Here is an 11,914-nt window from a genome sequence, read left to right on the forward strand (position 1 = left end):
GCATATAAAAGCAGATGAAACCTGGATTCTTTTGCTTTTGACTAGAAGAGGTTGAAAAAGAGCCAGTGCCATGGAGACACAAAAGAACCCTCCTCATAAAGGCTGTTGTGAAGGCAAAAACATGGACATTTTGAAAACTAAGCTAATGGTCTTATTTCAAAAGTCAAAGCAATGCAGCCAAAACATTTCTGGTTAGGTGTTTTTTTTTTTTTGTTTTTGTTTTTTTTTTTGTTTTTTTTCCTGCTTTCTGATGTTAGAAAACGTATCAGATGGGCAAAATTTTTGACAGGTAAATTTCAGGAAATGGCTTTGCTCCAAAGGATCAAATGGGATAGTTGCATTAATTATTCATAAACCCTGAGTGGCACTTATTGCTTGGAATGGATGAAAACAACAAAAAATAAGATAATATTTTAAAAACTTATTAGAGGTTCTGTATTTGATAGAAATATTTCATTAACCTGCAGAGACCATGAGGTGATTTAATAAATCTTTTCACATCCAAGCTGTGTCCTGCTCTTAGAATAAAGTTGATGCAAGCTGAGGGGAGAATTTTTTTTATTTAATTCATATCTCCCTTTTCAGTTTAGCCTTATTCCTTCAGCCCTAGGACTCTTGCACAGGTGACTTCTATTTGAACTATGAGCATCACTTGATCTGATACCCTCTGGGGACATCCTGATGAGTTTTTACAATAATTTGGATGTGAGATGAAGAAGAATCAAACAGAGCAAACTTTGAACCAATCACTATGCTATCCTAGTTCTCATTTTTTGTAATTTCAAGTTCAAAGGAAGATAAGGACCCTTTTGGACACAGATTGCAGCTGCTGGCTATCTTATAAATACATTTCTTGGTGACTATTCCATGCTGAGGCTTGAAAGGTTGCTGAGTCCTATTCTGCATCAACTTCAATCAGGCACCACTTGTCCAATAAAAGGCTTGGAAATGATTCTGAGAGCATTTCCTCCCCACGTGGTGCCTGCTGAACGTGTCCATGTGTACTGTGGGCATTGTCCATTGAAGAGAAAACCCCCACACTCCAAGCTTTGGCATCACCAGTTAGGAATTCTCCAACGGTGCTGATCTTTCTAGAATTCTGGGAGACAGCTCTTGCCTCTTACCATGACATAAAATCATAGCTAACCATGAAGAAAAATGCCAAACGAAAGATAAAATTAGCTTTTAAGTCCTGCAGGTGGTGCTGACAGAGAAGAGTGCTTTGAGCAGTGTGCTTTAAAGCAGCACAGCAAGGTGAGTGTATCCCAAGGTTATAATAAATGTGGGAACTTTGTAATTAGTCCTGGCTATTGTGTGGTAATCAGAAGTGCAGTCTTGCAAACGACTGTGTCACTGCTGTGCTGTAGCTGCTTTTTTTCCTCTTTGCAGCTCTGCCAGGAAAAGATCATTAATTAAAGCTTCAGTGCTCCAGTGACCCTCCACTCCAGTCTCAGAATTTTCAGTATTTTCTTCTCTCTCTTTCCTTCTTTCTTCACCTCTCAGAGTTTACTCATTTTCAGGACTGTCCAATTTTCACCTTGGAATAGTTCAGACTCCAGCAAGTCCTCGAAGCTTGTGTGTCCCCACAACATGGGTTTTTCAGGAAAAGTCCCTGTGTCCTGCTGACCTTTAGAGGTCAAATGTTTTCACTGCAGTTGTTTTTCACTATAAAATAACTGGGTGAAGCTTGTGAGCTTCAAAAAGCATTAATTGTTTTTGTCATGCTGAGCCTGGGAAATGATGGTGGATGTGTGTTCTGGATTGTGTTGCAATGGGAAGGTTTTGACTTTGGGGGCTTTTTTCACATCAAATCTGAAACAATGAATCTTTTTTCAGGGTGGTGGTCGTGCCAAACAACGTGTCAAAACAACATAATGAAGTTTATCAGCAAAGGAAATATAATTAATTATTTTAAAAAGAATAATACTAAATAATTATTATTTTAAAAAGTAAAAATAATTTTATTTCTAGTCTTAAAGCAATTTATTTCATTACACCTTTTTCCTTCTTTGTTGGTCTCAGGCTTTATCTCCATCCCCAGATCTGTCTCCACGGCCCCAGGCAGGGTGTAATATCTCTATACCTAGAACACTTTGTGTTCTTTGCTATTTTTTCTGGGTGTAATAAGTCCTCTTTGGGTTAGGAGAATATGTTTGTCCTCAGTTTGCCCAGGAAAACTGCATGCATAGCAGCACAATAAATTTCCCAGAACAAGGTCCTGTGTTTGTGACTTCAAGAAAAAAATATAGATTGTGAAAGAAATGAAGGGAACCAGATTGGATGGGAGTTGATCAGGGTGCCTTTACTGTCAGCTGTTGATGAGCAGAGGAGGAGGAGGATGTTGTCAGACCTCTCCACAAACCCATGAATTAGGATGCCTGGGTTTAACTTGTCTTGTCACTTCTTGTGCTAATGGTGACGTGTGGGCACACTCAGAGCTGGAGGTGACAGTGGCACTTGGGCAGTTTGGAGATGGATGTGGGGAGAGCAGCCTGGGCTGTGCAGGTGGGTGCTGGGACTGGGGCTCTTCTGCCCCAAATCTGTCCCTGCTCACAGCTCCGCCCTACAGCACTTCCCACCGTGTCCTTGCTCCGGTCTTTGAGGCTGTTAATTGATGCTTGTGTCAGAGCTGGCAGCCAGGTTAACCCGAGGCTGCTTTTATCAGCCCGTGCTGGAGTTTATCTGAACTGCTTGTGGTGCACAATGGACTCCCCAGAGCAAGATATTGACTGCAGCAACAATAAGCTGCTTCTGAGAAATCTCACATCACTGCCCTGGGGGGGAAGCTGTGTGATGCTAGTTGCTCTGACTCAAGGGCAAAGCAAACTTTAATTTATAAATTCATTATAGCAATGGCCTTTTTTGGCTTCTCACAGGTAATTGTACTGCTGGAAACTCCTCTGATCAGGAACAAAATTATTTATTAGCAACGAGTCAAAACCAGTGAAGCATTAACTCTGTACTTATTAGTAAGTGGAATAATTCATTCAAGCTCCAAAATATTAATTGATTGGTACAGTGTCCTGGAACAGCAGTAATGGAAGGAGCTGTGGGTCCAGAGAGAAACAGGTTGGATGCACATCTGGAAATAGGAAATATTGCCCACTGGCAGAAGTTTCCTGGCCTGTTGTGAAGAGAGACCCATCCCCAGTTAGAGAATCAGATGTTCCGGGGCTGTGAGGTGCACCCCTCTCTGCTGGCTCTCTCTTGGGGCAATGAAAGGTTCCTGCCCTGGAACACCTGGAGTCCTCAATAACTTGGTGAGTGAATTGGAAATAATTCAGGGTTGTCACTGGCAAGTGGCTACACTGCCCCAGGTGCCCAGCCAAGTTGTTTGGAATTTTAAATAGGATGCAATTGAGCTACCTGGGCTATACCAATACAGAAATAACAACAGCAAAGAGCTTCTGCTTCAGAAAGAAAAATACCAGATTTTTTTTAGGGTTTGAATATCTAGGACACAATTAACTTCTGAAAAATTTCTGACATGAGTTTGGAAAGAATTGCACTTTCCAATGAAATGCGCTTTCATGTCTTTTTGACAAACATTTATTTTATAATTATATTGTGTGAAAGTCACATTTAGAGACCCTAATGAGAGTTTAAGATCCCATTAGTCAAGCTGATCTAATGACAATGAGACATTTGATACTGATGAGACAGTGGAAAGAAAGCATTTCTTATTAAATAGCTCATTTATGTTTTCCAAATGGTCAAAAAACCTCGAGTAAATATTCCCCTGGGTCCTCTTTGAGGAAAATAATTATGGGTTAAGTGCTGGGTGTTATTGTTTGTCCATTCCTGTGTGTGAGCACAGGCTGGCATCACAGCTGCTGCTGTACATGGAGCACAACACCTGGGACTTGTGGTGTACTTGTAGACAGGATTTACATGAAAATCTTTAATACTACAAGCAAAAAAAAAAAAAAAAAAAAAAAAAAAAAAAAAAAAAAAAAAAAAAAAGAGAGAGAAAAAAAAAGAAAAAGCAGGAGCAGGATTTTTATTTTGATTAACAGTTTAGATGTCCTAGAAACAGTCAGTTTTTTTGGAAAAGGGAAGTTTTAAAGCTTTTGGGGAACTCCTAATGGGAAAGCAAGGGGGTGCTGAGGCACCAAGCTGACTTGAGGCCCTTCAGTGAGGGGAGGAGAGCACACATGATATGGGGAAAGTGCCAGAACCAGAGGCTGAGAATGCTGCTTTTCTTGTGCCAGGAATAAGCAACTGTAATGGCACTAAATAAAAACAATTGCAGAGAAAAGACACAGCTGTGCCAAGGGTCTGGGGGACGTGAAGCCCAAGATGTGGATCAAATCTAATCTCAGTATGTAGGAAAGTGAGGATTGGCTTAAATGTTCCTCTCTTGGAGGAATTTAGAACCATTCAGGATCTTTGGGAATTCACATCCAGCACTGGAGTGCACTCCAGGAGTCAGAGTTCAAGCATATTTTGGTTAGAAAACACATTGCAGATGATGCAACTCCCTTTAATAGTGATGGTAATGTCTTGCAGTGGCCTCTGGTCCCTTTCAAATGAAAATCAGGGCCAGCCTGAATCTTGGCTCATCCTTTTCTCACTTTGAACTATGAACTGCTCATTGCCCTTTAAACTAGACTTGGTCTGTAAGAAATTATCTGGGGAAATGCTGGCAAGTGCTAACTTTTTCACGGCCATTAATAAATCTGTGTTCCAAACAAACAGAAGCAAATTTCCTTTCCTTCTCTAATGAATCCCTAGAGGGAATTGTGGATTCTGCATATAAATGAGCTTTGCTCAGATTATCTGTTTTTAAGTGTAGTGTTTTGTTCCTCTCCCTGCTCAGCTCAGCAGGGTAAACTCTTTACCTCATCCCCAAGCTTCTATGTCATCTCTCTGTGTGAAATTACCAGCACAAGATACTCCAAAACTGAGCAAACAGCCCAGTTAAAACCAGCTGGCAAGTGTCTGAGCAGGGATGAGGATCCCAGCTGAAAAATCTTCTGGTTGGATTTCACTGTGGGCAGGGGCTTGTCTGTGTCCTCCTTGGCACTGGGAGTGGCACCTCAGCCCTGCTGCCAGACCTTTCCCAACCCTCCCTGTGCAGGAGGACATCTGGCAGCTCTGGATCTCTCTCTGCCACCAGCTCAGTTGCCTGTCTGCAGCTTCCTTATTGTCCTTTGTAATTATCTTTTCCCTAATTCCTTTGGTTATCTCTTGGAATATGTTAAATGAGAAATATGAAGGTGACTTGGCATAATTATTCTCTGGTGAGTCAACAAGGCTCTTCAACATGAACTGAGTGATTATAAACATTAAGTTCAATTAGGAACAAGGATAACTGTTCTGTGGAGAAATAGACTTGTACATTTTCTGAGCTGTGATGGATTTCGTCCCTTGCAGAGCTCAGTGTTTAGCTTTTCTGTATTTGTGCACCTCCTTGGAGGAAAAAATGCTCATAAATACTGGTGATCATCCATAGTACTGTAAGAAAAAGGGTGTGTTTTGACTTTTTCAATCACTAGCCCTGTGAATTGCAACAGGATCTTCAAGGAGGAGTGGGAGAAATATACCAACCTCCAGGGAAGAGAAATGGAAAAAACTCAAAAATAATGAGGAAAAGAGAAACTTGCAGACCCCAAAAAAAGGCAAAGGCATTAATAATGGAAGGTTCTGGAGGGGATGTAAGCAGCTGTTTCATGAATGCAAGAGGCTGAAATTTGCTCCAAAGCAGGTCAGGTCCAGCAAATCAAGAGGAGATGGTCACATGGGCTTTGGCTCAGGAGGTTTTGGGGAAGACACAAAACACGAAGAAGAGGGTCAGAATAGATTTTTAAGTGCTGATGTAGTGTTACAGTGTTCATGAGCCACCTAGATTTTGGGAATTGCATGGGATCTGAGCTGTTAAATCTATGGAATTACTGGGGGTCACCAGTCCCCCCTGCATGGAGGTGAGGACAGAAGGAGACTCCAGCTGTGCTCCTGTGGTGGCAGATTGCAGTGCTTTGCTTGATAGTCTGTTTAATGTAGCATTTAATAACAAACCTCTTCTTGCAGCCTCAGAACACAGGGCTTCTCAGGCCCTGAAAATCCCCAAGCCACTTTGCCCCTGTTTTGGTGTTGTTGGCCCCAGCCATAGAAGCCTGCTGCCTGCTAGGTATTGTTGGCTCCTGAAGTGCTTGGCATCTATGGGCAAAAAGCAGCAGACAGGAATAGACTGGAAAAATCTGCTCTGTACTTCATTTGCAGTGTTTACCAAGAAATGGGCTATGAAAGTGATTATGTACTTCAGATGGTGCAGCCTGCTGTCGATGCAAAGGATGAGCTGTCAACATCAAATATTGCAAAAAGTATAAATCTCACATGCCATGAGTCTTTTAGATGTAAATGAGAAAAAAAGATCAGGAATGGGAAGTGCACAGGGTCATGTTCTGATAATTTTGCACAAAGCAGATGCTTCTGACAGTAAGGGAGGCAAGACAGAGCTGTAACGTTGAGCTGATTTGCCTTCCAGGTGTTTTTTACCAAGGAAAATACTCTTTTTCTCTGCCAGACTGCCCCTGCTGAGGACATGGCTCCAGTTACTTGGTTAAACACCCTCCTGCATAGCTGGCTCGTGCCACTTGTGCAGGAAGGAGATCGAGTGTTGACCATAACATTTACCAAATAAACTGCTGGACTGAACAGAGGGTGTGAAGGGGGGTCCCAAGCTGGGCTTTGGGAGGTGAACCAAGAGACAGCAGGTCATCTGGGCAGGGAAAATGCCAGGCTCTTAAATGGTCTGCTAGAAATATGTTCTTGGGGCAGGGATTTGCAAAAATAAGCCTGGGCTCCAAAGCAAACGAGCTGAGGGAAAGGCTGAGGCTGGGCTGTGCTGTTGGAACCCTGGATGCTGAGAATTTTAAACTTTCTGTGCTGAAAGGCACAGACCCAAAAGAGAACATTGCATTTGACCTGAGGCTGTGGAGAAGACTTCAAAAAATGATTGATAGCACTGGGATTACGGGTGTGGAGTTGGTTAGAAGTGTGCAATATCACAGGGTGGAAAACTTAGAGTTTAGGGTTTTAGAATATAGAAATAAATACGAAGCAAGATGGAAGTTTTAGGGTGGAGGCAAGTTGTTCTTCACCTTCTTATTCCTTCTTCTTCATGGGCTTGGGTGGTATCTTGCAATTGGACAGAAAAGTCTGCACTGCAGCTCTTGAGGGATCAGTTATTGGGTTAAAAGGGAAAATAATCTTAGGTGTCATTTCTTAATTGGGTAGTTGAGTTTTAGTTCAGCCTTAAAAACCCTTGAAACTGTACATCTGGGGCCATTTTTGTGCTGATTTTCCTGCACGCAGACTCTGCTGCAGACGGCGTGCTGAAGTTTTGATAAGATAACAATAAACAGAAGCTGAAGACTGAAGAAGTCCAATGTGTCTCTTCTTCCTGACACAGAGCTGCTCCAGGAGGGCTTCCCCAGACAGGGGAGCCCCCAGGGAGAAGCCCAACGTGGGGCCAGCAAAGCCACACTGTGCCTGTGGGGTGAGGTATGAGGAAGGTGCAGGGCTCCTGCCAAAGCCCTCCCTGCTCTCCTTGGGAGGGGTGGGAGTGCTGATTGTGTTGTTGCAAGAAAGGGGTCGAATCCTGAGCAGGAAAGGGAAGGAGGAGAGGGTCTGTGGGTGTGGAGCAGCTGCTGTGGACAGGCTGTGCTCCATCACATGGACATAATGCAGCTCCAAGGTGGGTGAGCATGGAAGGGTCGTTCTCAGGGTCTGATGGTCGAGGTGACCCCAAGAATGTAAAAGTCCTCGTTTCCCAGCCCGTGCAGCAAAAGAAGGAGTCTGAATGTGCAGGGTCGGCTTCTCAAGGTTGTTTATTTTCCCTTATCTAGAACATTCTTTCTCTGCCCTGCTGAGCTCTGTCCAGCAGCTCGGCCATGGCATTCTGTCTGCCCTCAGGGCAGTGTTCACATTTTATACCAAAAACTCCGTGTGCTGTGTTTACAATAACGTGCCAATATCTGTCATTGATGTTGGACAGTGTCTGTACCTTAAACCAATGGAAAAGTGTCACCAGCACAGCGAGACATGGAGGGCAAGGAGAAGGAGAAGAAGGTCAGGACACGCCCAAATCCCTCCATCTTGTCTGCCTGAACCCCATTCTAAAAAGCCCCAAAATTCTACTTTTTCACCCTGTGTTAATTCAACTACCACACTGCTCAAACCCTTGTGGCTTGTAATTCCTCACACAGAGTTGGCAGTTTTTTCCAGGGCTAAAATCAAAGCCACAGGTGTTTTTGACTTTGTGCCAAGGTCTCTGAGCCCCCTGCCAGGGTCTCGAGACAGCCAGGGCAGCCAAGGGGATGTCCTGGGTTCCCACAGGTTGTGCTGGTCTGAGGCCACCCCTCTGTGACATGGTTCTGAAGGTCAGAGGTGTACAAAGATGAAAGGTGTCCCCAGGGCTGGTGAGGAATGGGCACAAACTCTCAGCTTTGCTGCTGAGAAGAATTCAGTAGCAGCATCTCTGTGGTCAGGGCTCTTCTGTCTGCGTGGCATTGACTGAGGGCAGTGCTGCAGGGAGCTGCTGCAGAGCTGGAACAGCCTCATTAAATCTGAGCCAAGAACTGGAGCCAAGGAGACACCTGATGAGTCACTTGAAGACAAAGGAAGAGCAAGGCAAGAAGTAGAATCAGAAAAGGTAGAAAGCAACAGGTGGGGAGAAGAAGCAAAATGCCCAAGAAATGTTCCTTGTCAGCCTCTGTCCCTGTAAGGGATCTTCACTGGGCTTCCTCACTGAAACTGCTGCAGTGAAAATGAAATTCCCTCTCCATTGGTTCCTTTTGTAATTAAACAGTTGGGAAGAATCCAGGTGAAATCCCCAAACCACATTGCTACATTCGGCCTGCTCCCCTCCTGCACTGGTAACATGTCAGAAGGGCTTTGGGACTTGGCTGTGACTTGTCTCTGATTCATCAGACCTTGGCCAGAAGAGGCTGAGTCCGAGCCCAAACCACTAGCACTCCATTGGAGATTAGTTTGGAAGGCTGTGCTTAATCAGAGCTTGGGCACAGGTGGTTCTGTTTTAGCCAATCTCCAGAATAATTATCCTTTATTGGTTGTCTTTGGTCTCAACACCCTGTACCTAAGCTGTCCTGCAGGAATGCAAATATGGTTTGGCTTGGCTGGAGCTCCCCTCTCCCCCTGAAATGTTCTGGGTTGATGCATCCCACTCTGTTTTCCTTTTCATTTCCTGCCTTACCCTGCAGCCCACGCTGCTGTGGCCATCTCAGCCTGGCACGTGGCACCTAAAGCTGCTGTGCCCGTGTCCTGCTGCTGGGGCAGTGGTGTCCCACAGTGGGGGGACCTCTGGCTCCTCCAGCACCATTTCCCTCTGCAGTCTGAGCAGTGGCTGAACTATTTCCATGGATTAGCCCTGTAACTCCACGTTCACACAAAGTGGCTACAAAAGCCCAGTCTGAGGTGGGGAGCTCTGGCTCTGTCCTAGTTTTGAATGTACGGGAAAGGGACAAGGCTTTTATGCCCTGGGGAAAACCCATCATTAATTTCAGATGTGATTCATTTCCCAGCAGGATAAATAATTACAGAGCTGAGAAGATACCTGGGATCTGGTCCAATGTCACATTTTATCTTTGCACTCTATCTCCTTGTTTTCTGGGAATGCTCCCTCTGGGAGTTATTTGGAGACAGAAGAGGCTGTGGCTGCCAGACTGGGGCTGTGCAGTGCTGAGGGGCTGGTGGGCACAGGCTGCTGCTTCCCTGGCACCTCCAGGGTTTATAGAGAGGAGGTTTAATTTGAGCTTGCAGGGAGCTAATTCTGCCCTGGCTGGAGTTTTGGTTATGTCATGAGTTATGGCACTGTTCATCCCCACTCTTCAAAGTGCCACCAAACTGTTTTTCAGCCTTTTCTATTTTTCATCTGGCTAGTCATAAATGGTTTTGTTTTGTTTTTTTTTTACACCACTTCCCAGGCTGGTTTGATTCCTTGGATCTTGGTGATGTTACATCAGGGCACAGAATAGTAACTGTGTTCAGAGTAACCAAAATAAATGTGACAGAGGCTGTTAATCAAGAGATGTCAACTGGGGTCAGGAAGAGTTTCCAGCCATCTTTCATGAGCCAGAGATGAGGTTTGAATCGTGCTGCTAAACAAGATGAAATGTGCCTGTGGCCTCCTTCACCATTCCTGTGTGAAAATGTTGAAAAGCTGGGGCTTTTTTGCCTTAACTTTGTGAAGTGTGGCAGCCAAAGTCACCAACCAGAAGGTGCTGGATCCATTTTTACTTGGGGTCCAAAAGCCCACGGCAGCCTGGACTTAATTTCAGCATCTGAACCTCCTGCTTGGTGTCTGGTCAAAGAAAGGAGAGACAAGCACTTTCAGATGATACATCACCCTAAGGTTTGACTTATTAGCACTGAATTTCTCGAGGTGAGTCCCAGTGGCTGTGATCCAAAGCTCAGTGCTGTAGCCTGGATCTCAGAGCTGGGCAGGGTGAATGCAGACCTGCTCAGCACTCAGGCAGAAAGCAGAACTGAGGTGTTGTTTCAGGCTGAGAGGTGTAGCTGGGTGTGTGTTCTATTGCCATCAGAGCTGGGGCAGTTCTGTTCTATTCCTTGGGCAGTTTTTTCTTTATCTCTCCCACACCCAACCCTCCCTCCAGGAGATCTCTTCTGTTCATGGCCACTGAGTGTCCCTGCATGGCTGAGAAAATTCCATCATCCCTTGGGGAGATGCTGCGCCCAGGGGAGGAGCCAAGCATTCCTACCTGGATACAATCTGGCTTTGGAACAGCACAGCAGCCTTTGCCCACTGCATTCCCAGAGGAGCAGCTTTCTGCCCCACTGCATTCCCAGAGGAGCAGCTTTCTGCCCCACTGCATTCCCAGAGGAGCAGCTTTCTTCCCCACTGCATTCCCAGAGGAAGCCCAGGCCCATCTCCAGCAGCCCTGGAGCTTCAGAGGAAAGCTCCAGCCTTGTCCAGGATCCTGCTCCAGCAGAAGCACAGCTGGCACTGCAGGAGGGCTGAGCCCCCATGGAATGGCACTGCTGCCACCACCCTGACCCACAGGCTGCCACGGCCTGCTCTGACTCTGGCAGTGTTGTTTGTTTTTTGTTTGTTTGTTTGTTTTTTTTTTCTTTTTTTTTTGTACTATTGCATTTGTATTTTTTAAATTTTCCTAGTAAAGAACTGTTATTTCTACTCCCCTATCTTTGCCTGAGAGACCCTTAATTTCAAAATTGTAATAATTCATAGGGAGAGCGTTTCCATTTTCCATTTCAAGGAAGGCTCCTGCCTTCCTTAGCAGACACCTGTCTGTTCAAACCAAGACAGATGCATTGGCCAAAAGAGTGAGTTTTAACTCATCTAGAATTGGAGCTACAGCCTGAGATATCATGTCCCTTTAGACAGAAATTCGAGAGGAAAAATATTGGAGGAAATGTAAAATAATATATGGATTTTTAAAACATTAGATATCATCTGGTGTCATGCACATCCACCTAATTAAAGGCAAGTGCAGATGCTCTGTAGGCTCTTTGGCAAATTGGATTTTGAAAGTGGGCAGTTCTGTCTGCCTGAAGTGGTGCCTTGGTGGCAGATCACCAGTGTCTGTGCAGTTCTGTGGGTCTGTGCTGTGTGTGGGGGTGTGGGCCTGCATGTAAAACATTGAGAATTAAGTGCTTTCCTTGGTGATGTTCCAGGGAAGTGTCAAAGGAATAGAGCTGCTAGGGAGTGCTTTGGTCTTTACAGCGAGGTGAGGGAAAAAGATGCCAGTGGGAAAGAAATAAAAATGCAATTTCCTGACTCAGCTACAGAGGTTACGGGAGAACACTGTTCCCTGAAATTGTTCCCTGAAAAAAAAAAAAATAAAAAAAAAATAAAATATATATATATATATATATATATATATATATATATATATATATATAATTTTTTTTT

This window comes from Vidua macroura, chromosome 19, assembly GCF_024509145.1.
Source record: "Vidua macroura isolate BioBank_ID:100142 chromosome 19, ASM2450914v1, whole genome shotgun sequence".
NCBI classification, from domain to species: Eukaryota; Metazoa; Chordata; class Aves; order Passeriformes; family Viduidae; genus Vidua; species Vidua macroura.